Genomic DNA, 24,610 nt, shown 5'->3' with positions numbered 1-24,610 from the left:
CCGGGAGGCGCCCCCGAGCCGCGGGAGCAGCGGACCTCCCGCGGGCATGACTGCGGAGGGTCCGCTGGTCGCGCGGCTCGGCTGGACCTCCCGCAGCTGCGGGCGGTTCGCTGTTCCGGCGGCTCCGGTTGAGCTGCAGCAGGCATGCCTGGGGGAGGTCCAGCCGAGCCGCGGGACTAGCGAACCGTCCGCAGTCATGCCTGCGGGAGGTCCACTGCTCCCGGGGCTCCGGTTGGCCTCCCGCAGGCATGACTGCGGCAGGTCCGCCGGCCCAGCCTGCCGCCCCCCTGGGAAAGGGTCGCCCCATGCGGGTGCTTGCCCCGCTGGGCTCTGGAGCCGGCCCTGGTCATCGTCCCCTCTTCCCCCATGAAAACAATGTCACCGTATGTCTACTGGATGCTGCTGGCAAACATGGTGCTGCAGCGCTACACAGCAGCATCTCCTTCACTTCCCTTCCCTTGCGGACGGCACATAGTACAGTAGGACTGGTATCCGTCATCGTCATCCTGTGAGTGCTCCTGGCTGGCCTCGGTGAGGTCGCCCGGGGGTTGCCTGGGCAAAAATGGGAATGACTCCCAGGTCATTCTCTTCTTTAAGCGTCTGTCAGCACCATCCAGTAGACATAGTGACAGTGAAAAAAGACTGAATGGAGATTCAGTCCTGCCTGGAATATCATAGCAGCTGGAGGCTGCCTGCCCCTCCCACTTTGAGCTCTACTTGCAGAGGCGATAGAGTCAGTGTTGTTTCAAATTCATGCATTCTTTATTACTTCATCACACAAATGGGGGGATAACGGCCACCGTAGCCCAGGAGGGGTGGAGGAGGAGGGAAGCAATGGGTGTGGTTGTTGCAGGGGCACCCCCTAGAATGGCATGCAGCTCATCATTACTGTGGGATGTCTGGGGCTCTGACCCGGAGCGGCCATTTGCCTCTTTGGTTCTTTAGTAGGCTTGTCTGATAGTCTAGACAGGACTGACTCTCCCTTTAGACAAAACATAAAGAAGGGAATGACCTGGGGAGTCATTCCCATTTTTGCCCATGCGCCCCCAGCTGACCTCACCAAGGCCGGCCAGGAGCACCCATGACAGCAGCAGATGGTACAGTATAACTGGCAACTGTCATTGTCAACTTGCAAAGCAGCAGACGGGATGGTATGGCTGGTAACCATCTTTGCTAACTTGCAAAAGGCAAGGGGATGCTGCTGTGTAGCGCTGCAGTACCGTTTCTGTCAGCACCATCCTCTAGAGATACGGTGACAGTGCAAAAAGGCTGAACGGGCTCCATGGTTGCCGTGCTATGGCGCCTGCCCGGGCAATCCAGGGAAAAGGGCGCGAAATTATTTTCTGCCGTTGCTTTCACGGAGGGAGGATTGACTGACGACATTTGCCCAGAATCACCCATGACACTGTTTTTGCCCCATCAGTCATTCAGATCTCAACCCAGAATTCCAATGGGCGGGAGAGACTGCGGGAACTATGGGATAGCTATGGGATAGCTACCCACAATGCAACACTCTGGAAATCAAAACTAGACTCAGTACATGGACACACACGGCCGAATTAATGTGCTTAGTGGGGCTGCGTGCACTCGACTTTATACAATCTGTTTCCAAAAACCGGTTTCTGTAAAATTGGAATAATCCCGTAGTGTAGACATACCCTGTGGTTAACAACTTTGGTGGCTAATTGAAAGGCTGATTGTTCAAACCCAAGTGAAGATGGAGGTGGTTTTTTTTAGTGATGAGAATCCAGTACATTTTAACAGGCAGAAAATCTCCTCAATGCTACTCTAGCCTCATTGGACAAGCATAAGTGGCACTTTTGTCAGAGGCATTGGTGGTATAGTGGTGAGCATAGCTGCCTTCCAAGCAGTTGACCTGGGTTCAATTCCCAGCCAATGCAGCGATGTGATGTTTTCTCCCCTGGGAATTGGTTTTATTTCAGTCACATTGTATCAGTTTACCAAGGGAATGAGAGAATCAATGTTCTGCAGGTCATTCAACACACAATGGAGGAAAAAACGGGCGGGACTATACAATGAGCTGTTAGAGTTACCCTGGTATTACAATGTTTGGTTTATTTTTTTAAAAAATTTCCTCTATTTCCCTCTCCCTTTTAGACTCAGAGCCTTTAAGGTCAGAAGGGACCAGTGTGATCATCTAGTCCGACCTGCTGCACCTTGCAGGCCAAAAGACCCCACCCACCCACTCCTGTAATAGACCCGGGAGGGGAGGCAGCTCTGTGCACTGCCCCTACCCCAGGCAGCACATGGAGACCCTCTGCTCCCCTCCCCCAATGGGTGTGCAGAGATGTGCCAGCAGCACTGAGGTGGCTCCCTGCCCACTCTGCCTCTGTCCCTCCATGCCACTCCCAGAAGTGGTTGGCACATCCCAGCATCCCCTGGGATGGGGGGAGTGTCTCCATTCACTGCCCCTGCCCCGAGTACCAACTCTGCAGCCCCCATTGGCCAGGAACTGCAGCCAATGGGAGCTCTGGGAGCGGCGCCTGCAGGCAGCGGCACACGGAGACCCCCTGGCATGGCCCACCTAGGAGCTGCTGCCGCAGGGTTGTGTGTACTGGTCACTTTGGGAGCTGCAGTGCCCAGGGTAAGCGCCACCCCTCCTGCACCCCAACCCCCTCCCCCAGCACAGAGCCAGCATCCCGCACCCAAAGTTCCTCCCAGAGCTTTGCTTGTCTTCCTTTCACCCAGAACCATCCTTCTTCTCCTGGGCTGCAAGTAGCCATCCCTGGGAAGCCAAGAGACAGGCACAGGATTCTACCTCCCAGTAGCCAACCGCACTTCCCCAGGCTTTGCAGAACGAATGGTGGTGCTCTACTAACCCCACTTAGCCACACTGAGGTGCTTAGCTTCTGCCCTGCCTTCCTCAGCTCGACTTTCCTCTTTTGCCCCATTCCCGCCTCACTTCCTCCTTTGGCAAGTCACACAGAAGAGCCGGCCGCCATAGGCCAACCTCCAAGGGCACAGGAGACCAAGCCACAAGGCTTCAAAAGGTGACTGGCCAAGATCCTCTAGCTTTCCCGTGCTGATGCCAAGGCTTTTTCCTCAGCTCATTTCACCACCTTCTGCCATGCAGGGGTTGGGGTTATCGCAGGTGTTACCCAAAATTGGGCCAGTTAGTAAGCGTAGGGAGGACTAATGACCCACCAGAGTTTGGCAGAAAGCAGCACATTTATTATACTGACAGCTAACCTCAAAATAAGTGGCGGGGGAGGGGGGGTCACACTCGCATACTCACGCTCCCAGGACAGGCACAGCGCTGGAGATGTCAGGATTCTGCAAGGTAAGTGTCCCACAGCGCAGCTATGGACGGTGTGATGAAGGTAAGTCTCCCTGAGGCACAATGAAATACAACGCAGAGAACCACTGGCCAGGCGGTCCGGGCAACAGGCATTCACTGGAGGTACAAGCTTGTGAGTGCTCTCCTGAGCACAGGGCCCCTTCCCCTTTTAAGGGCCTGCACCTCATGGCCTGCGTCTAGAGATGACTTGGCTGCATCTGGTTGGTCACACTCCACCTTGGGCAGTGTCCATGCTCTGGGTGTGTGAGTGCTGCCTAATTAGAGTCCCAGACACCTTGTCTACCTGTAGAAGCAGCAAAGAGTCCTGTGGCACCTTATAGACTAACAGACGTTTTGCAGCATGAGCTTTCGTGGGTGAATACCCACTTCTTCGGATGCAAGCAGTGGGAATTTCCAGGGGCAGGTGTGTATATATAAGCAAGCAAGAAGCCTGCCCCTGGAAATTCCCACTGCTTGCATCCGAAGAAGTGGGTATTCACCCACGAAAGCTCATGCTGCAAAACGTCTGTTAGTCTATAAGGTGCCACAGGACTCTTTGCTGCTTCTACAGAACCAGACTAACACGGCTACCCCTCTGATACTTGTCTACCTGGGAGCTCTTCTGCTCTTCAACCAGCCCATTCATCCCACCAGCATTCCAGGGGGGAACGGGAGGGGAAAAGCCACTTCACAGGCATTCAGAGAGGGAGAGGAGACAAAAGCGGGAGCAGGGGAAGTATAACAGACCTTTTGAGCACAGAAATCACTGCTGCCCCTACAACAGCAGGGACAGGCCAGGAGGAGCTGGGAAAATTAAGCCATCATGTTTCTGCCTGGCTTTGAACCAGGGACCTTTTGCGTGTTAGGCAAATGTGATAACCACTACACTACAGAAACTCTGTTAAAGGACTTTGCCCCTCCCTTCATAAGAACGTAAGAATGGCCATACTGGGTCAGACCAAAGGTCCATCCAACTCTGCATCCTGTCTGCCAACAGTGGCCAATGCCAGGTGCCCCAGAGGGACTGAACCTAACAGGTAATGAGCAAGTGATCTCTCTCCTGCCATCTATCTCCACCCTCTGACAAACAGAGGCTAGGGGCACCATTCCCTACCCAGCCTGGCTAATAGCCATCCATGGACTTAACCTCCATTAATTTATCTGCAAAAAGAAAGAGGAGTACTTGTGGCACCTTAGAAACTAACAAATTTATTTGAGCATAAGCTTTTGTGGGCTAAAACCCACTTCATCGGATGCATGCAGTGGAAAATGCAGCAGGAAGATATATATATATATACACACAAGTATCAGAGGGGTAGCCGTGTTAGTCTGGATCTGTAATGTACGCCATCATTACCATTACACCAGTGTAATGTATGCCATCGTGTGCCGGCGATGCCCCTCTGCTGTGTGCATCGGCCGGGCTGGACAATCTCTAAGGAGGGGGATGAATGGACACAAATCAGATGTTGGGAATGGCGGTGTGCGGGGGCCTCTGGGAGAGCACTTCGGCCTCCCTGGCTGCGCGGTGGCGGGTCTTGGGGTGGCCATCCTGTGGCAGGGGGGCTTCGGGACCGGACTTCGGGGGGGAGGGCTGCTGGGCTTCGGTTCATCTGCGGGTTTGGCACCATCACCTGAGGATTAAACAAAGACTGTGAAGGGCTTGCCAACTACAGAACCAGTTTCTCCTCCCTTGGTTTTCACACCTCAACTGCTAGAACAGGGCCTCATCCTCCCTGATTGAACTAACCTCGTTATCTCTAGCTTGCTTCTTGCTTGCATATATATACCTGCCCCTGGAAATTTCCACCACTTGCATCCGACGAAGTGGGTATTCACCCGTGAAGGCTCATACTGGAAAACGTCTGTTAGTCTATAAGGTGCCACAGGATTCTTTGTTGCTTATATATACACAGAGAACATGAAAAAATGGGTGTTGCCATACACACTATAACGAGAGTGAACAGTTAAGGTGAGCTATTATCAGCAGGAGGAAAAAGCTTTTGTAGTGATAATTGGGATGGCCCATTTCCAACAGTTGACAGGAAGGTGTGAGTAATGGTAGGGGGACAAATAAACATGTGGAAATAGTTTGACTTTGTTTAATGACCCATCCACTCCCAGTCTTTATTCAAGCCTAATTTAATGGTGTCCAGTTTGCAAATTAATTCCACTTCAGCAGTCTCTCGTGGGAGTCTGTTTTTGAAGGTTATTTGTTGTAATATTACAACTTTTAGGTCTGTAAATGAGTGACCAGAGAAACTGAAGTGTTCTCCAACTGGTTTTTGAATATTATAATTCTTGACATGTGATTTGTGTCCATTTATTGTTTTACATAGAGACTGTCTGGTTTGGCCAATGTACATGGCAGAGGGGCATTGCTGGCACATAATAGCATATATCACATTGGTAGATGTGCAGGTGAATGAGCCTCTGATAGTGTGGCTGATGTGATTAGGTCCTATGATAGTGTCCCCTGAATATATATGTGGACAGAGTTGGCAATGGGCTTTGTTGCAAGGATGGGTTCCTGGGTTAGTGTTTTTGTTGTGTGGTTGCTGGTAAGTATTTGCTTCAGGTTGTGGGGCTGTCTGTAAGCAAGGACTGGCCTGTCTCCCAAGGTCTGTGAGAGTGAGGGATCATCCTTCAGGATAGGTTGTAGATCCTTGACGATGTGCTGGAGAGGTTTTAGTTGGGGGCTGAAGGTGACGGCTAGTGGGGTTCTGTTACTTTCTTTGTTGGGTCTGTCCTGTAGTAGATGGCTTCTGGGTATTCTTCTGGCTCTGTCAATCTGTTTCTTCACTTCAGCACGTGGGTATTGTAGTTGTAAGAACACTTGATAGAGATCTTGTAGGTGTTTGTCTCTGTGTGAGGGGTTGGAGCAAATGCGGTTGTATTTTAGAGCTTGGCTGTAGACAATGGATAGTGTGGTGTGCTCTGGTGAAAGCTGGACGCATGTAGGTAAGTATAACGGTCAGTAGGTTTCCGGTATAGGGTGGTGTTTATGTGACCATCGCTTATTAGCACTGTAGTGTCCAGGAAGTGGATCTCTGGTGTGGACTGGTGCAGGCTGAGGTTGATGGTGGGATGGAAATTGTTGAACTCATGGTGGAATTCCTCAAGGGTTTTCTTTTCCATGGGTCCAGATGATGAAGATGTCATCAGTGTAGCGCAAGTAGAGTAGGGGCGTTAGGGGACCGGAGCTGAGGAAGCGTTGTTCTAAGTCAGCCATAAAAATGTTGGCATAGTGTGGAGCCATGCGGGTACCCATAGCAGTGCCGCTGACTTGAAGGTATACCTTGTCCCCAAATCTGAAATAGTTATGGGCCAGACAATCCTGCTGTCAGGGTGCCATTGCCTGAAATGATGGGGCATCCAGGATTTCCAGGTTTATGGATCTTGGGTAGCAGATAGAATAACCCTGCTGCTTTTTTGGCCTGCTGCTTCTCTGTCTGGGAGGTTTTTGTCAGCCCTGGCACACAAAAAGGGCATCATTGCGAGTGCCCACGAAGGCGAGATGAATTTTTGCCTGCCATGCTCAGCTTGACTTGCTTCCTCACCCCATTCCTGCCTTAGATCCTGGGTCACCTGGTGGCTGAAGATGGTCCATTGTCTCAAGCGGTGCCAGAGCCTGACACAGTGCCCCGGGCCGCCTTTGCTCTGCACATGCCGGCCGTGCACATTTGCAAATACGTTAAAGCTCCTGTCAGTAAGTTCTGGGGACAGTTGCTCACCTTCAGAGGAAGCTCCCTAAAATTGGCCTGTCTCACCCAGTGGTACATTGACCTCTGTTCAGACTGAGCCGAAGGAGGCCCCTGGACCTCTGCTGAGGATGACCCTGTGCAGGTCAGCCCTGCACTTGCTCACCAAGTTGTCATGCAGCAGTTTGCTGCAGCTCCCAGAGGCCTTTCTTAATCCAGACTGAGAGGCCAGTGGGCATGTGAGGAAGTTTCCCCTTCAGTCCCAGGCAGTACATGGCCCTTCCTAGTGAAAAGAAGGTGATGTCAAACAACATCCTGGAGAGATGCCTTCTTTAATTTTGATGGGAATGGTTCTCTTTTCACCTGATCAGGGACTCAAACCCTGGACCCTCAGACTAAAAGTCTGATGCTTTACCAACTGAGCTAGCCAGGCTCACACTTACAAGAAGCAAATTTCATGCATCAGAGAAACTAGTCATGAAAATGGGGGCCGGAAACAATACAGAAAACCTGCTACTCTCGCTGTCTTAGTAGTCCTAGCCCCAGCCTGCTCCTCCATCCGGCGCCCTGAGGCCTTATTCTTTTTTTAGTTAAATATCAAATCCAGGAGAAAACACAGTTATACAAAGCAAAACGAAATCACAAACAGAAATGTCATTGGAAATACAAAAATTAAAAAGGAAAATGCAATTCCCATCACTTTATCGTGTCGGGGCCATTCCTGTATCAAGAGCACCTGCTAAGGTCCCTGTGTGCTTACGAGAAACCTGGAGGAACTCATCCCACAGCCTGAACATGAAACTCAACTGCTCCCAGGTGCCGCAGTAAAACCCTTTCCCTGCTGTGATGTTGATGATTTTATGAAATTATGCTAATGAGTGTGAATATAATAGGAGTACTTATGGCACCTTAGATACTAACAAATTTATTTCAGCATAAGCTTTCATGGGCTACAGCCCACTTTAGATGCATCCGAAGAAGTGAGCTGTAGCCCATGAAAGCTTATGCTAAAATAAATTTGTTATTCTCTAAGGTGCCACAAGTACTCCTGTTCTTTTTGCGGATACAGACTAACACAGCTGCTACTCTGAAACCTGTGAATATAATGTAACTGGAACATGCTTCCTGCAAAAGGTCTCTTGTACAGTATCATTACAAAGCTTATTATCTATTGTGTGTGTTCATCCTATTTGTATGAACCGATCATTCCTGTATCTGAAACTAGAAATATGAACTATAACTCTGAGGTCCTGTTGTAATGATGCAAAGTGTGGGCCAGTAATAGTGGTTTGGACTCTTGATGGCTCCCATTAACCAGGACAATTGACTGGAGATGGCTCTGTCCTGCACCATCTGTGAGTCAGGCCAGGAAGAATGAAGGCTTGGGGGGATCTCACTGGACATGTGACCATGTCACCTGGTACAGGAATCCATCTTAAACCTGGGGCTTTTCCCCAGGAGAGAGACAAATGATTCCTGCCTTGTACCAAAGCTATATAAGGGGGTGGAACAGAAGAAAGGTGGATGCAGTCATGAGAAATTCCCTAGCTACCATCTGAGCTGGAACAAGGACTATACCAGGTGAAAAGATTGGGCCCAGACAAGAAATAAGTCTAGTCTGCAAAAGAAGCTTATTGGAAGATCTCTGAGGGTGAGATTTGATCTGTATTGAGTTTTGTACTGTATTAGGCTTAGACTTGCATGTTTTTGGTTTATTTTGCTCTATGGAGACTACAAACTGCACAGAGAAGGAAAAGTTAATGCCTTGGAAAAGTCTCTGTGTGTTAGATGGGTGGGAGGTTGTCTAAAAACCACTTTCCTTTCTCTGAATTCCTTTAGAAAATCCAAAGCAGGAAACAGAACCATTGTCTTCTCTGAAGCTTGAGCTCTGAGACCTTCAAATTATGAGACTGACATGCTGCCAACTGCGCTAAGAAGACCCAGTGAAATGTTTAGTCTCAGTACATATAGGATCCTCCTACAGCAGTGACTGGGGTGGGGAAGGAGACAGGGGTGTGCTGGAAAAAGCAGGGAGATCTGGTGCCCACAGACCTGTCCTGGCGGCTTTCACAGGAGCAAATAAATCAATTCTCCCTGCCAGTGAATAATGTACTGGAGCTAATGGCAGCACAGGGGGGATGTTTCCAAGCTGTGCACCTACTGCCACATGTTAAAACTCAATCTCCTTTCCATATGCATTAGTTGGGGAAACTACACAGGTAACAAACACCAACGCTTCAGACAAGGCTTGAACTCATAACTCCAGCAGTATCCCTCTTTATACCAATCAGTTGAACAGTTATACCAATCAGTAGCGAGGTGCTTCTCTAAGAAAGCTGGGAAGCAGGCAGTTATCAGTCTCTGGGGTTCACACCTTTGCCTGGTAATTGAAAGGCTGATGCATCAAACCTAACTCAAGATGCGGCTTTTCAGTGATGAGACTCCAGGACATTTTAACAGGAAGAAAATCTCCTCTATTCTGCTTTAGTCCCATTTGACTCCTGCCCCATCTTCTCCCCCCGCCTCCCCGCCCCGCCTCACCCTGTCTCTTTCCTTCCCCACTGGGGCCGTGCAGAGAGGAGCCCCAGCCAGTCTCTGTCACAGAGTCTGTATCCCATAAAGGGAGGGAGGGGTCGCTCTAAAACACTGATAATGGGGAGGGGAGGGGTGTCTGTGATTAGGGGGAGAATGGATGGAGAACTAACAGTGGGGTCCAGAGAGATTCCCCCAGACTGGGGAGATCCCCTGCTGCCCCCCATCAGCCAGCTGTGGGAAGAACAACTTGGGATTGCTTGGGGAAGCCACCTTTAAAAACACAAGTGTAACAGGCTAGTTACATTTTAATAAGACCAAAGCCTCCTCAATCCCAGGGTCACAATCACTGGAATGATTTTGCCTTGATATTTTACCAGCCGCAGACACAAAGCGAGTCAAATTACAGTTTCCGTTTGGAGTCAGTGCGCACACAAGAATCCGGAGGCGTTTAATTCCTTAGGTTCTGCTGCCATTTCATTTCTGTCCTGTTCCAAGATTTATTGTGCAAAGCAACGTTAGGGCCTTGGGAGTGTCCCCCTCCCTGGTCCTGCCTGCTGACCATGGGCAATTTAAAAGGGCCTGGGGACCCCCGCCACCACCGCCAGCAGCACAAGGGGACTAAGGCACTTTCCTGCCCGCCCTCGCTCTGTGTGGCACGCCACTCCCGGAAACAGCTGGCACGTCCCTGCGGCCCTGGGGTGGGAGGGTTCTCTATGTGCTGCTCCCTCCTCGAGTGCCAACTGTGGCAATGGGAGCTCCGGGGGTGGAGTCTGCGGGCAGCAGTGTGCAGACACACCCCCAGCCCTCCCGCTTAGGGGCTGCTGCCATGGTGGGGTGGGGTGTGGGTTGCTTTCGGGAGATGCCCGAGGTAAATGCTGCACCCCTCACCATCTCCTGCATCCCCAACCCCCTGCCCCAACCCAGACCCCACACCAAAACTCCTTCCAAGACCCTGCTCCCCACACACCCTCCTGCACCCCAACCCCCTGACTGAGCCCAGACCCTGCACCCAAACTCTCTCCCAGAGCCCAGCCCCTCTCCTTCCCACACCCAAACTCCCTCCCAGAGCCTTAGGCAAGTGTGTGTGGGGTGTGGGGCAGGACTTGGTCCCATTCTGAGCATCACCAAAAATTATACAAACCTGCCTCCCATGTCCAGTCCAACCTTCTGCTGATGCACCCCAGCCCACACCCGTGCAGGGTTTGAAGCTTCCATTACTTACATTCCAGGACACTGAGGGATTTCAGCTCCCCTTTGCCCACAGGGAGCTTTCACCCCACTCCCAGCCAGGTTCTTGTCCACGGGATCACTGTAGGGGGGCTGGGTCCCTCTGTGTCTTTTCTCTCTCTACGACAGGCCAGGGTGCAATAACTGGGGCATCGGAGCACCCAGGACCTTCTGTGGGGCTGCCATTCCCCTTCCCCTTCTGTAGTCTCATCAGTCACTCACTCCAGCCTTTTTTCTATCCATCGTCAGCACCATCCGAAGCCATCTGCACTCGCCTCAAAAAGACAGAGAGTCCTGTGGCACCTTACAGAGTAACAGACATATTGGAGCATGAGCTTTCATGGGTGAATACCCACTTCATCAGACGCATGTGGCAGAAATTTGCAGGGGCAGGTATAAATATGCAGGCAAGAATCAGTCTAGAGATAACGAGGTTAGTTCAATCAGGGAGGATAAGGCCCTCTTCTAGCAGTTGAGGTGTGAGCATCAAGGGAGGAGAAATTGCTTTTGTAGTTGGCTAGCCGAGAGTCAGGGCCAAGTATCCCTAGGCCACCCCGACAGGTGTTTGAAGAACAGGGAAACAAAGGGCACCACAAACTTATGTTTTTTGGATGAGCCAAGAAAAGGGAGCAGCATTGTCCCCCTCGGGTAGCCCCTGTTCAATTCCAGGTCAGAAAACAAAACTCTTCTGCAAGAATATCCAAAAAATGTTGTTTCACTTCACTTCATAAGTACAGTTGTGTGGCAATTAAATGATGACCCTAAAGTTTCATAAAAGCAAAGAACATTAAACAAAATAGTGTGAGAAATACAGATGTATCTGAGGAAAGGGCTTGGAATGAAGGAAGACAAAACTTGATTGGTCGAGAGAACAGGCCCTGTTTCCCCCTGGTTTGGAGCTTCTCTCACAACTACTGGAATAGAAAAGCTAAGCAAATGGGGTTCTATTGTTGCACAGGAGATTGAAGTGAGGTTATTTTTTTCAGATGGTCATGTCAGGAGTGGGATTTGAAACCACGTCTCTATGCAAAGACCAGAACACCCAAGAGATAGGAAAAAAGAGTTTTAAAACTACCACTTTAGACCAGTCCACCATCCTCCTGCTACAAACACTATGACGTATGAACCCTACTTTTCATTAATAGTTGATGAACTCTTTAGGGAGGTCAAGATGGCACATCTCTTTCAACTCCTAGAGACCTTCTACAGCACAGCTGATTTTTAGACACACTTACCCGGACCTAAAGTTACACATTTCCTGGAGCTCCATGAGTTCTGTGGTGTTGTAATCTCCCTGCTTGTGTTTTAAGTGAACAAAAGATGGGTGCTGGCATTCTGAGACAGTAATGGTGAACCTCAAAATCCTGCCCTGTGGGCCAGACAGTTAAGCAGCCAGCACCCACAACCTCTACCATGATAGCATCCTGTCTGGCAGGAATTCACTTACCAACAGCTGGGACGTGAAATCCCCATTTCTTTGTTGTTCTGTCACTGTAGTCCCCACTTTCCTATTGCTTGTCTGTATAATCTCAGTTTGGTGCTGTGATTCTTTCCGTCTGCTGTATAATTAATTTGTTGAGTGTAAACCAATTAAGGTGGTGGGGTATAATTGGTTAGATAATCATGTTACACTATGTTAGGATTGGTTAGTTACATTTCAGTAAAATGATTGGTTAAGGTATAGCTAAGCCGAACTCAAGTTTTACTATATAGTCTGCAGTCAATCAGAAAGTAAGGGGGGGAATGGGAATGGGAATGGGGGTAGGGGAATTGGAATTATGTTTTCTTAAGGGGGGCAAATAGGAATAGGAACAGGGAACAGGAAAAGGGACACAGGCAAAGCTCTGTGGTGTCAGAGCTGGGAAGGGGAAACTGAGGAAGGAAATTGGAATCATTGCTTGCTGGAAGTTTACCCCAATAAACATTGAATTGTTTGCACCTTTGAACTTCGTGTATTGCTGCTCTCTGGTCACACGAGAAGGACCAGGGAATGGGAGGGTGATGGGATAAACCCTCTAACAAGTACGTCTTTCAGGGTGTGAAAAACCCCAGAACCAGTATAATTAAGCTGACCTAAGCCTTGGTTAGATAGTGCTAAATGAAAGGAAAGATTGTTCTGTGAATGTAGCTATTACAGGGATGGAAAACCCCTCCCCTCACTGTAGCAACTGTCTGTTCCACAGTGCTAGAGCAGCATTTTAAGTGTAGACAGCCTCAGAGCAAGACCAGATCTGGCTGCAGTTTGGCTCTGTGGATGCTCAGGCGCTAAGACAACAGTAATGACAATATACTAATGCATCTGTAGCTGGCAGGATTTGAACCTGCATGGAAAGACCCCAGTCAATTTCTAGTCCATTGCATTAACCAGGGGTAGTTGATTATTTTATCAAGAGCCAAATTTCTTGGTCAAGGTATAGTCAATGTCTAGACACCAGAGAAAATAATAAGTATATAGAAAGATTTTGCAGTCACTATGGGCATAACTATGACGATTGTTTCGTGTTTCACTCTATATATTTGGCAGCACTGCCTTTCCCTTTAGTCTTGTAGTTTACCAAGGGTAAAACTAAACATCTCTTCAGATACCAGGGAGTGTTTATGTTCATTCCTGCTAGCTACACAGGGGTTTGATGTAGCTGCTTTCAATCCTCCAGCTCTGCTGGGACAAGTAATATTTCAGGCTGTCACTGAACTGAAGAAGGGAGATCATTTTTTGACAGGCTAGGAAAGCGCTGACGTCCCCAAGTAACGTAACAGCCAGAGCGCTGTGTCCAGGACCTTCTCTTGGGCCCCTCACCGTGGTGTCTGTCAGGCGCAAGGAGAAACCAGGGAAATGTTTTCATGGCGTTTAAGGGCAGAAGGGGCCATTAGCTCAGCTAGTCTGACCCCCGAAAAACACAGAATTACACCATGACACACATTGATCCCACAGACCTTAGATAGATCAAAGCGTTTCAGCCCTCAGGAAGGAGGCTAAACTGGGTGCCAGAGGCAGTGAACAAGGGGCCCCCAAGGCAATGGCAGGGAACTGACGAGGTGAAATATGCCCAGATGATCCCAGCAGGCGACCCACCCCCATGCTACAGAGGTGGGAGTCCCTGTTCCTCCTGCCCTTAAGAATCTCTGGTGGTGAGTGGGTCCCCCCAGTTCCCCAGATAAGAATCCTCCATGTGGTTCCCCTGGCTTCACCTCCAGATAAGAGCATTGTGTGGAGGGAGTGGGAGGAAGGTTGTCTGGCAGATCTTAAAGGGGGACTGTGTCTCCCTGTCTGGCCCAGGCTCCTGGGAGGAAGTGATCTCAGTGTGTCTGGCTGTCTCCATTCCTCCCACCCATAAGAATCCCTGGTGTGGGGGTGCACCCTAGACCATTAAGGATCTCTGGTGGGTGGGTGTCTCTCTCCCCCTAGTCAGGATCTCTGGGGCGTGTCTGTATAAAAAGAGACTTTGACTCACCCAGGCTGGGCTGCCATCATCGAACAGACCAGGTCCTTCTGTGGAGGGTTTGTGTTCCTCCAAGGACGTGATCTCAGTGTGTGTGGGTGTCCCTGTCCCTTCAACCCTTAACAATCCCTGGTGCGTGGGTGCGCTGGGCCCCATTACAATCCCCTCTGTTTTACCCCCCATGAGGGATCCGGTGGATGTGGGTGTTCTCCACGCTACTGGGGGTGTCTGGTGCCCCTGTCCCTCCTGGTTAACAGTGGAGTGTGTGGGTGTCCCCCAGCTCGTTAAGGATCCGTGTTGTGTGGATGCCCCCATTCTTCTCATTAAGAATGGTGCAATGGAGCATATGGGTGTGTCCCCCACCCCATGAACTAGCTCCCGTGTGTGGTTCCCGCTGCCCTAATCCAGGCTCTGTGGTGTGTGGGTATCACTGTTCCTCTTTTCAAGATCCGTGTTGCAGGGCATCCCTCCCCCCAAGTCAGAATCCCCATCGTGTCTGTGCTCCCATCCCCCGCTCTGCAGGGGGAGGGGTGTCTTTCTAAAAAGAGGCCATGTCTCACTGTCTTGCCCAGGCTATGCTGCAGGGGCTATTCACAGGCACGATCCCACTACTGATCAGCACAGGAGTTTTGACCTGCTCCGCTTCCAACCTGGGCAGGTTCACCCCTCCTTAGGCACACTGAGTTAGGATGGTATGTTGTCCATGTGAGAGCTACGTTCAGGAGTAGAGTATAAAGAGCGGATACGACGATGAGGATGAATTGACGGGCGTTTGGTGAGTTTTAATGGTCGGTGGTTTTGAATCTTTGCCACAATCTAGTTGAAGCAGGGTCAGTATGAAGTCTGCCCTGCCATCTGTTGGTGATGTGTCGTCAAGGCCTTTTGCGGTGATGTCATTTGCATGGTCACACCCACCCCGGATTGCATGATGGGAGAGCTTGTCCAAACGGTCATTTCAGCTGCTGCGGGATCCCCAGTCTCTTTGTTATTGGGGCAGGAGTAATCCAGTGTATTTTCCCATTTATTTTGGATCAAGGACAGAGTAACCGTACCTGGCATTTGAGGCCTGAGAGCGTCACCCTGCTCTAGAAAGTCCTCACCATAAGGGGTATGGGTTCCAAACGCCAAAACTTTGGGAGTAGGTAGGAATGGGTGTTGTTGCCTGCTGATGATGTTTTTCCTGTTGTCCCTGGTGGTTAATACTGCAGTTACTTGTCCTAAGTTTATGCTGTTAGATCTCTTTCATGGTCTCTTTTGGTCCTCAGAGATAATAGGCTGCTCTGTGTGTGGGTTTATGGAATGAGAAAGAAAAGGTTGGTTGTGGAGGTGGTGCAAGTGCCACAAAAGTCATGACTACCCCCCCCCCCCCCCGCATCTTCCCCAGCCCAGATCTGCTCCCAGAGTCCAGTATTTGCAAGAACCCACCCACTGATCTGGGACTAACAATCTCGCTCTGCTAACTCTTCCAGCAAAACAGGCCAAAGAAAGCGTATGCGAGCGCTGTACCACAGCCCCGGTGCTCTTTTCGGTTCCTTCCCACAGAACTTTCCTTCCACAGCAGTCCAGTTCCTTGCTGTTGCTTGGCTAACCACTGCATGCATGTGCTATACTGTACCCTGAGCTGATTCCTGGCTTTTGTGCTCAATACAGCCTTGCCCCTCCATGTCTCTGTGGCGCAATGGGTCAGCGCGTTCGGCTGTTAACTAAAAGGCTGGTGGTTTGAGCCCACCCAGGGACGATGCTAAGCTCTTGCTTCCCTGAGGCCTGTGGGGGGAGCCTCAAAGGTCCCATTTTGCTGCCTCTTGGCCTCAGTGCTTTCAGCTGGTGGTCCAAAGAGCAGGCTGGATGCCATTCAGAAACCCATCTGCCAGCAGCCGTGCCGGAGGCTCAGGCTTAATCCTCAAAGCCGAGCACAAAAACTTTCAGCCGGGAACATTTCGCTCCCTTCCTGCCTCCGCCCAAGCGGTAAGGGAGAAGCGGAGGAGACAGGCCGGCTCAAAGACACCTCCCTCCAACTTCCCTGTACGCTGTGCAAAGCTCTTGGCCTGCCTCATGCCTCGTCAGGAAAGCGCGGCCATGCGGCCCAAGCCTGAGTCACGTCCGCGGCCTGGCCCACCCCGGCTGACAGCCGTGCAGAGCCACGCGAGTCAATGGCAGGTCGAGTCGGGAGCCTCGGCTCTTTCCCCTGACAGCCACACACACAGCGCTGCCTAGCGCCCCCAGAGCCTCCCTTGTGTTCTCCCGCAGCAGCCGCCTGCCGGGGTGGTGGGAAAAGGGGACCAGGAATTACTGCAGCCTCATTCCTCACCACGCCCAGGCCTGCCTCTTGCCTTCAGCCCAGGCAGCCAGAGGTGCCGGGGAGCTCCCTGGCAGGCCGCCGCTTCGCCTCAGCCACCTCTTGCCTCATGGCCTAGGATCTTGGGGCTCTGCTGGTCACCGGCTCGCTTGAAGGCCCAGAGGGAAAAGAAACAAGTGCACACATAGCAGAGAATGGTTTCGATCCATCGACCTCTGGGTTATGGGCCCAGCACACTCCCACTGTGCCACTCTGCTGCTTCTTTACACTCTCCCCCTGCCACCTAGCTGCCACTACCCGGATTCGTGCCTTACGCGCCCTCGCTCTGGCAGGCAGATGCGCAGGCTGCTAGGCAGCTGCCCTGGTCACAGGATTTTACAGCTTCTACAGGGTAAAAGGGATCTATTTGGGGTTTGGACCCCATTGGGAGCTGGGTAGCTGAGTGCCGGAGACCGGAGCACTTCTTAAACTGTTTTCAGTTAAGCTTTCAAGCTTGTGAGGGACGAGGTTCAGCCTTGGATCCGTGCCTGCAGGAGGCAAGCACCTCTGGCTCAATCGCCCCCCGCTGTATTAGCAGACTAAAACGCGGAGCGAACGCACACGCCTTGCAAAGGAAGAGGAGCCGGGATCTCGAACAAAAGTCAGCATTTTATTAAGATGAGGTTCAAAGGAAAAAAAAGTGTACGGTACAGAGTTTCGGCATAGAAGTTTCTGGTGCTCAGGGAACAACGTACAGCTTACCCAAGGGGAGCAAAGTTCGGTTTAAAATGGGGTGGCATAAGGAATACATAATCTGCAAGAGCCCTGACTGGGGGTAAAAGGTTAACATACAGACACTGAGTTAGGAGGGTATGTTGTCCATATGAGGGCTACGTTCGGGTGTGGAGTATAACGAGCGGTTACGACGATGAGGATGGATTGACCCGCGTTAGGTGAGTTTTAACGTTCGGTGTTTTGGAATCTTTGCCACAATCTAGTTGAAGCAGGGTCAGTATGAAGTCTACCCTGCCATCTGTTGGTGAGCTGTCGTCAAGGTCTTTTGGGGCTGATGTCATTTGCATGGTTACACCCACCCCGGATTGCATGATGGGAGTGTTTGTCCAAACGGTCATTTCAGCTGCTGCGGGATCCCCAGTCTCTTTGTTATTGGGGCAGGAGTAATCCAGTGTATTTTCCTGTTGATTTTGGATCAAGGCCAGAGTAACTGTACCTGGCAGTTGAGGCCTGAGAGCGTCACCCTCGCCTGAAAAGTACTCACCATTAAGGGGTATGGGTTCCTAATGGCAGCGTGTGGAGGGAGGTAGAAATGGATGTTTGTTGGTGTCTTGTAGGTGCTGCTGATGTTCTTTCTGGTGTCCCTGGTGTGGAAAGATAGAGGCGGTTTTGAATCTTTTCAAATTGTTGTTAGTGCTGTAGTTGCTCACTCTAAGCTTATGCTGTTAGATGTTTTTCAAGGTGTGTTTTGCTCCTGAGAAGTAAAAGGAGTGTTGTTAGAGAGTGAGGTAGCAAAGATTAGTTGCAGAGGTGGTGCATGTGCCACAGAAGTCGTGTGCCCCTTCCCCTGCCCCCGTCCAAGAGTCCAGGATTTGCATAAACCCACCCACTGACCTGTGACTAACAATCTCGCTCTGCTAACTCTTCCAGCAAAACAGGCCAAAGAAAGCGTATGCGAGCGCTGTACCACAGCCCCGGTGCTCTTTTCGGTTCCTTCCCACAGAACTTTCGCTCCATACCAGTCCAGTTTCTTGCTGTTGCTTGGCTAACCACTGCATGGATGTGTTATACCGTACCCTGAGCTGATTCCCGGCTTTTGTGCTCAATACAGCCTTGCCCCTCTGTGTCTCTGTGGCGCAATGGATCAGCGCGTTCGGCTGTTAACCGAAAGGATGGTGGTTCGAGCCATATTTGGGGGTTGGGTCTTTCCCTTGTGGTTTATGTTTATGTGTTGGGGCTGCTGACATGACTTCTGCTAACCCTGGACTTACATTGCAGTGTAGACATATCCTGAGAGGGCATCTATACTGTGATAAAATCCCACTAGCCTGGATGGTCTGATTTGGGATCCTGGGGCTCAGGTTGTGGAGCTAAAAACTACAGCGCAGACATCTGGGCTCAGACTGGAGCCCAGGCTCGGAGACCCTCACCCCTCGTGGGGTCTCAGAGGCTGGGCTGAAGCCCAAGTGTCTACGCTGTTATTTTATAACCCTGCAGCACAAGCCTGAATCAACTGACCCAGGGTTTGAGAATAGTGACTTGGGTGTGTTAATGGCAGTGTAGACATAATGCTAGGCTATGTCCACACTGCAATGAAACACCCACGGCTGTCCCGTGCCAGTGCAGGCTCCCAGGCTAGGGCTGTGGGGTGGTAAATTTGCAGCGTAGACATCTCAGCTCAAGCTCAATATCGGGCTCTGGGAGCCCTCAAGGTTGGGAGGGAATTTAGCAAGCAAACAAGGTAAAATGGCAGGGGAGTATTACCCTGGACTCAATGGCATTTCTCCATTGGTCTGTCTGCTTTGGGGCAGGGACAATAACACGTCTTGCTGCATTCGTTATTTCAAAGGGTGGTTTAGGATTTTCATTCTCACACACGGTGCACAAAGCAGGACTCAACCCTCGGTGTAAACTAAATGAGCCGCCCACAGGTTCTGGCAGCCACAATGAGCCATTCTGTGTGAGAGCCCAGACCTGCCCCTGTCCCAGAGGAAGCAGGATCATCTGTGACAGGCTGGAACACTGACCTATCAGCTCTTAACTCCCAAACTTTCAGTAAGTCTGTTATCAGTGCCTGTGAGTATAATTTAAACAACTATACTGGGCTGGACCAAAGAGCTCTGTGTTTTTCCTCCCACAGTAGCCAATACCAGGTTGCCCGAGAGTTCATCAATAAGGCACCACTGGGAATTGAACGCAGGATCTCCTGTTTACAAGACAGGTGCTTTAGCCAGCTAAGCCATGGTGCCTGCCTGTGGCAGCAACACACTGTCTGCCCACACCTGACTCCCTGCCATCCCCACTGGGGCCTGAAAAGCTTTGCTTGTGTTTGGATTCTGCAAAGCAGAGGAGCAGGTGAGGTTTTCCTTGTGTGTGTGTGTGTGTGTGTGAGAGAGAATCTTTGGCCAGGTCTGCACTACAAGGTTACTTCAGCATCATTATATTGCTCAGATTTGTGAAAAACACACAACGCTCCCTCGGTCGGCAGCTTGTGGCTGGTGCACACACTGCAATACCACATCTGGCGACAAAATTGCCCTGTTTTGGTGACAAAATAAAACCACCTCGACGAGAGGCCTAGAGCTTTTTGCAGCAAACTTAAAGTGACAAATGTCAGTGTAAATGCTGCTGGTCATTATATCACCATAACTGGCCTCCACCAGTATCTCACCATGCCTGCCGTGAACTCACCTGCCCTGCATTCCTGCTACAGAGCCATGGGCCCCTCCCCTTTCATAGCTCCAGAAAGTTCTGACAGCTGAGCCACTATCTATACCGGGATTAGCTTGATAGAACTGCATTGCCAGCCTAAGTAATGTAATTACACCAACCTAATTTTGTAGTGTAGACCTGTCCAAAGAATCACACACACACCTTGGGAGCAAAACTTCATCTGCTCCTCTGCTTTATAGAATACAAACACAAACAACACTTGTCAGGGCCCAGTGGGGATTGGCAGAGAGTCAGGTGTGGGCCATCTTTATCCCAGGAGAGATGGTCTCTAAGGGTACGTCTCCATTGCAATGTAAGCCCAGGTGTGGCACGCTGTGCTCAAAGCAGCACCTGGAAGCCCCATATTCACCACTCTCATATAATGATGACATGGTTTGTACAAAGTCTGCCTTGTGACGTATCATTTCAAAAGTCTTGATCTGTTGAAAATTAATATCGTGTTGGATTGTGTGTGCTCGCATTGGTTGGGAAGTTATGAAGTTTTGCTCTGTGTGCGTTACTGAGATATGTTATGAGGTTGGGAAATGCCCCCCACCAGCCTTTCAGGTGTGACAAGGGAGGAGCCAGACTCGCTGCTGGCCCATTGAAGGGATCCACAGTCCCAAGGACTATCCCAGGAACCGTGTACAATACAGACTTCTCCGAGATAGCACAGAGACAATGGACACTGCTTGACTCACATCGTAGCAAAGGAGCTTCCTAGCAAGTTGGAAGAAACTATGAAAGAGGGGAAGAGACATCATGACTTGGCCTCTCTCCCCCACAACTCAGCAGCTGCAAACACACCTGGAGGACAAAGACTGAACTGATTCAGAAATCAGAAGAGAATAATAACAATAATACTTGCAAACCAAAGTCCCCAAACAGACTAGTATTAGTTTTTCAGCAGAAAATTTTCAGTTTGGGGAATTTTGTTTTCTCAGTCAGACCTTGCCAAGGGAAGCAGGGAGAAAATGTTTGAGTTGCCGCCTTCAGAACAGCTTGGCCTAGACACTAGCTCTGGTTCACTGCTCTGGCCTTGCTCGGGTTGAGGGTATTTTAATAATTTGGGCAGGTCCCAGGGTGTTTGGGGGAGAAGATGAGGATGTTACCTCTTGAGATAAAAACTAAGAAATACAGCACTAGAGAATTTCTTTTTTAAAGAAATCTGGGATTTAGACATTTTATTTAAAGCAAGGGAGTTCTGAGTTTCTGAGAAGGTTTTTGTTTGCAAGAAGCAAGATTGTTTGAGCTGTCATTGTACCAAAGGGGGAGATGGTTGTCTACAAAGGAGGGGTGAGAACTAAATGCATTTGATGAGGATGGGATATGAACCCATGTGTGCAGAGCACAATGGATTAGCAGTCCATCATCTTAACCACTCGGCCACCTCATCTGAGCTGTTAAAAAAGGACAGGAGGAGAAATCTAAGGCCAGCAGAGCTAGGGACAATAAGGAGTTTTTAAATACTACGCAGAAGCAGAGGCTGAATGAGCTCCCCCCTCACATCTAGTGAGGAGCTGGGGGAAAGACTTCAGGAACAGAGCGTGTTTGCACAGACACACCTACTCTGCCTAGGTATGCAGCATGATGGGGCTGCTTTCCCAAAATGACCAGTTTCAGCTGGTGGTGGGATACAAATCACTTTAGGATTGAGTGGAATGAAATGTTATTATCCTTCCTGCATGAGTGAAGGGCAGCAGAACATACCTAGACTGTCCTGATGGAGGGGTGGGTGGGTGAGGAATAGCTTTTATTGGACTTCATAGAAGTGATTGAGAAAATCACTCTAAACCAGTGGTCCCCAAACATTTCACACTGTGCCCTCTTAGCCATGGCTGTGGCCCCTTGGAAGCTGCAGTCAAGAACTGAGGCTGGGAGTGGGGCTGTTGCTTGCTGGGGAGAGGGGTGCAGACAGGGGTAAGGGGGTCGAGGCAGAGCTGGGAGCCAGAGCCCCAGGCTGAGGGTGGGGTTGGGGAAGAGCTGGGGCAGAGTGGGGCTGAGTGGTGCTCCCTCCATGGGGGCTGGCTCAGGCCCTGAGGTGACCCCATGAATGTTCCTCTGTGTCCCCCTAGGAGTCATGCCCCACATTTTGGGGACCACTGAACCCTACTCGCTAAGCAGGGGCTAGTGATGCCAAAGCCCAGGGAAAGGGAGAACAAGTGCGGGGCCCCCAGCACTGGAGCCATGTGAAGGGGCTGCAGGAGAGGGGCAATGGCTGGTGGCCCAGGGAGTTAAGGGCAAAGGGGGCACAGGAGGGGCAGGAGTTAGGGGTGAAGGAGGTGCAAGGGTTGGGAGTGCAGGAGCTAGCGGTAAAGGGGGAGTGGGGATCGTCCAGGGGCCATGGGGAAGTGCCAAAGTACAAGCTTTGCCCAGGGCACCATTTTCCCTAATGCTGGTCTGAGCAAACAACTGGAAATGACCCTTCAGTGAGACCAGAACCATAGTGTAGAAAAGCCCCTTTGTTAAGTGGTGGTGGCTGAGGGCTTAGGGAGATGGGTTAGAAAGCAACGGGCGTCTTTCTGTGGAGGTTTGATTCTTGCCTGTTAGGCAAGGCTGGGGTGTGGTGTCTCCATGGCTGCACTTCCAGTGTCTGATCTGCCACAGGGAGCCAAGTCTAGACATATTCAGAGGCTCTATGCCAGCGTTTCTCAAACTTCCTTTCACTGCAACCCCCTTCTGCCAAAAAAAAACTTACTCCATGGCCCTGGAAAGAGGAACCAAGACCCTCCACACTGAGCAGAGGCAGGGGAGACAAAGCCTGAGCCCTGCCCCAGTTAGGGGAGGGCAAAACCAGAGCTTGAAGGATTCAGCCCTGGGTGGTGGGGCTCAGACGTTTGGCTTCAGCCCCAGGCCCCAACAAGTCTAACGCCAGCCCTGGCAACCCTATTAAAACAGGGTCACGTCCCACTTTGGGGGCCTGACCCACAGCTTGAGAACCACTGCTCTATGCTGATGGGAGAGAGTTTTCCTGTGGGTGCAGTTAATCCACTTTGCAAGAGGTGGCAGCTATGTCAGTGGGAGAAGCTATATCGGTGGGTGTGCAAGCTGTGGTGTTTACCACATTTAAGAAGTTTAATCAAACCCCATTTTTAAAACCACCTGTGGTCTGGGAATGGCAAAGGAGCTCGATGAATCAGGGTTTGTCCTTCAAAGTCCTGAAAATCACGATTCCCTACTCAGGTCATTGTGGGGGTATAGCTCAGTGGTAGGTTGCTTGACTGCAGCTCAAGTGATCCTCAAGTGGTCAGATTAGATGCTCTAATCGTCTCTTCTGGCCATAAAGTCGACTAATTTCTGAAAAACTGAGTGTAGCATTGGGAGCAGCGTCTGATGTTTTCCTGTCTAGCCGGCTTGCTTCCTAGAACGAACGCTCCTTGAGTGGGGTGATCCACAGGGAGTAGTTCAAACCTCCAAAGTGCCTGGCCAGGGGCAGGACATTAGCACAGCAAGGGAGGGGTGTGGCAGTGACATCACAAAGGCCTTTTGCAGGACCTCAGACTATTGGTCAGAGGTGGTGGGGAGGTGGTGACCTCACAGAGAGATGCTGACATCAGCCAGGCAGGAGAGGGGCGAGGGGCCAGGGAAACCTCAGAGACCCCTGTGGCTTTGCTTCAGCAAGTCTCCTTCTCCAGGTCTTTCTTTGACGACTGAGAGAGTATTCGGGTTCACAGATGTGAGCGCCAGGAGGAACCTCTTTCGAGTTTTCTCCTTCCCTTTTAGCGATTTTACTAGAAAACAGCCGTCCCTGTTTAGAAGGTAAGAGCCTCCTCGAGGTTTGAAACCTGTTCAGTCTGATCCATCAGGTGACAGTTGAATTCTAGGCATGGAAAACACGAGCTTAAGGAGGCAGAATTTTATTTCACACTTGGGATTTTGTCCCATAGAATCAGTGGGGACATTAAGGTTTGTCCTTTTTGTTTCACCTTTTCCTCCATCTATCCCTCCTTTCTCTTTGTCTCTTGCTTCTTTTGTCCTTTGTGTGTGTGTGTGTTGCTGGGGAGTGCTCGGCAGCTCCCACTGTGGGAGGTCCACCCAAAAATGTGGGGCTGAAATAGTGCTCAGGCAGTGATCCCTTCCTTTGGGATTTGAACCCATGCGTGCAGAGCACAATGGATTAGCAGTCCATCACCTTAACCACTCGGCCACCTCATCTGAGCTGTCAAAAAAGAGACAGGAGGAGAAATCTAAGGCCAGCAGAGATAGGGACAAAAAGGAGTTTCTAAACACTAAGCGGAAGCCACCAGAGATTCTTAAGGGCAGGAGGATCAGGGACTCCCAGCTCTGCAGCATGGGGGTGGGTCACCTGCTGGGATCATCTGGGCATATTTCACCTCGTCAGCTCCCTGCCATTGCCTTGGGGGCCCCTTGTTCGCTGCCTCTGGTACCCAGTTTAGCCTCCTTCCTGAGGGCTGAAACGCTTTGATCTGTCTAAGGTCTGTGGGATCAATATGTGTCATGGTGTAATTCTGTGTTATTCGGGGGTCAGACTAGCTGAGCTAATGGCCCCTTCTGCCCTTAAACGCCATGAAAACATTTCCCTGGTTTCCCCTTGTGCCTGACAGACACCACGGTGAGGGGCCCAAGAGAAGCTCCTGGACCCAGCGCCCTGGCTCTTACTTTACTTGGGGACGTCAGCGCTTTCCTAGCAAAGCTGCTGCTAAAGCGCTGGATTTGGGGAACGGTT

The 24,610-nt window shown here is 50.7% G+C and overlaps 6 non-coding genes across 6 annotated transcripts; 2 read left to right on the top strand and 4 right to left on the bottom strand.

The window, feature by feature from the left end:
- The first annotated feature begins 1,829 nt into the window (after nt 1–1,829).
- TRNAG-UCC lies at nt 1,830–1,901 on the top strand. The gene has a single exon. It is a non-coding gene; the product is annotated as a tRNA-Gly (tRNA).
- A 2,221-nt stretch (nt 1,902–4,122) lies between these two features.
- TRNAV-AAC lies at nt 4,123–4,195 on the bottom strand. Its single transcript has one exon. It is a non-coding gene; the product is annotated as a tRNA-Val (tRNA).
- Nucleotides 4,196–15,865: 11,670 nt separating this feature from the next.
- Nucleotides 15,866–15,939, top strand: TRNAN-GUU. Its single transcript has one exon. It is a non-coding gene; the product is annotated as a tRNA-Asn (tRNA).
- Nucleotides 15,940–16,682: 743 nt separating this feature from the next.
- Nucleotides 16,683–16,754, bottom strand: TRNAM-CAU. Its single transcript has one exon. It is a non-coding gene; the product is annotated as a tRNA-Met (tRNA).
- Nucleotides 16,755–19,386: 2,632 nt separating this feature from the next.
- On the bottom strand, nt 19,387–19,460 carry TRNAT-UGU. Its single transcript has one exon. It is a non-coding gene; the product is annotated as a tRNA-Thr (tRNA).
- A 1,777-nt stretch (nt 19,461–21,237) lies between these two features.
- Nucleotides 21,238–21,319, bottom strand: TRNAS-GCU. Its single transcript has one exon. It is a non-coding gene; the product is annotated as a tRNA-Ser (tRNA).
- Between the last annotated feature and the right edge of the window lie 3,291 nt (nt 21,320–24,610).

The sequence above is a fragment of the Mauremys mutica genome, chromosome 23 (genome assembly GCF_020497125.1).
Source record: "Mauremys mutica isolate MM-2020 ecotype Southern chromosome 23, ASM2049712v1, whole genome shotgun sequence".
NCBI classification, from domain to species: domain Eukaryota; kingdom Metazoa; phylum Chordata; order Testudines; family Geoemydidae; genus Mauremys; species Mauremys mutica.
Note: the sequence above shows the minus strand (reverse complement) of the source record. Positions and strands in the feature narration are given on the sequence as shown.